Raw genomic sequence first — 1,855 nt, 5'->3', positions numbered from 1 at the left:
TACCATGTAAAGCCTCATAAGGAGCCATTTGAATACTCGACTAGTAGCTGTTGTTGTAGGCAAACTCTGCTAAAGGCAAAAACGGATCCCACGAGCCTCCAAAGTCAATGACACAAGCTCGGAGCATACCCTCCAAAATATGAATAGTTCACTCGGACTGCCTGTCCGTCTGGGGATGAAACGTTGTGCTCAACTCAACCCGCGTGCCCAACTCTCGCTGAACTGCTCTCCGAAACGTGAGGTAAATTGCGTACCTCGGTCCGAAATGATAGACTGGGGCACACCATGAAGACGAACAATCTCCCAGATATAGATCTCCGCTAACCTCTCGGAAGAATAGGAGACTGCCACAAGAATGAAATGTGCTAACTTGGTCAGCCTATCAACAATAACCCACACTGCATCGAACTTCCTCTGAGTCTATGGGAGTCCAAAAATGAAGTCCATAGTGATCCGCTCCCGCTTCCACTCAGGAATCTCAATCTTGTAGAACAAACCACCAGGCCTCTAGTGCTCATACTTGACCTGCTGACAATTCAAACACCGAGCCACATATGCAACAATATCCTTCTTCATTCTGTGCCACCAATAATGTTGCCAAAAATCCTGATACATCTTTGCGGCGCCTGGACAAATAGAGTACCAGGAGCTATGGGCCTCCTTTAAGATCAACTCCCGAAACCCATCCACATTAGGTGCACAAAATCGGCCCTGCAATCTCAAAACTCCATCATCACCTAAGGCAACTTGCTTGGCACCTTTGCGCTGCACCGTGTCTCTAAGGACACACAAATGGGGATCATCATACTGCCGATCACGGATACGCTCCAATAACGAAGAACGAACGACTGTGCAAGATAGCACACGACTGGGCTCAGAGACATCCAACCTCACGAACTGATTGGCCAAAGTCTGAACATCCAAAGCAAGCGGTCTCTCATCGACCGAAATATAAGCAAGACTGCCCATACTGGCTGACTTCCTACTCAACGCATCAGCCACCATATTGGCCTTTCCCGGGTGATATAAGATAGTGATATCATAATCCTTCAACAACTCCAACCACCTCCTCTGCCTCAAATTAAACTCCTCTTGCTTGAACAAATACTGAAGACTCTTGTGATCTGTGAACACCTCACATGCCACGCCATACAGATAATGCCTCCAAATCTTCAATGCGTAAACAATGGCTGCCAACTCCAGATCATGAACCGGATAGTTCTTCTTATGAATATTCAACTGCCGCGAAGCATAGGCAAGGACCCTGTCATCCTACATCAACAAAGTCCCAAGTCTAATACGTGATGCATCACAATAAACTGTATAAGGTCCTGAACCTATGGGCAAAACCAACATCGGTGCCATACTCAGAGCTGTCTTGAGCTTCTGAAAGCTCGCCTCACACTCATCCGACCATCTGAACTGGGCACCCTTCTGGGTCAACTCGGTCATCGGGGTTGCGATAGATGAAAACCCCTCCACAAACCGACGATAGTAGCCTGCCAATCCCAAAAAATTCCGATTCTCTATAGCTGATGCTGGTCTAGGCCAGTTCTTGACTGCCTCAATCTTCTTCGGATCAACCTGAATACCCTCTGCTGATACAACATGACCCAGAAATGCAATTGAACTCAACCAGAACTCGCACTTTGAGAACTTAGCATATAACTGACTATCCCTCAAGGTCTGAAGAACCACTCTAAGATACTGCTCGTGCTCCTCCCGGCTGCGGGAATATATCAAAATATCATCAATGAAGACTATCACGAACGAATCTAAATAAGGCCTGGACACTCGGTTCATCAAATCCATAAAAGCTGTTGGGGCATTTGCCAACCCGAATGATATCACCAAG

The sequence above is a fragment of the Nicotiana tabacum genome, chromosome 3, assembly GCF_000715075.1.
Source record: "Nicotiana tabacum cultivar K326 chromosome 3, ASM71507v2, whole genome shotgun sequence".
Lineage (NCBI taxonomy): Eukaryota > Viridiplantae > Streptophyta > Magnoliopsida > Solanales > Solanaceae > Nicotiana > Nicotiana tabacum.
This window is presented reverse-complemented; position numbering follows the sequence as displayed.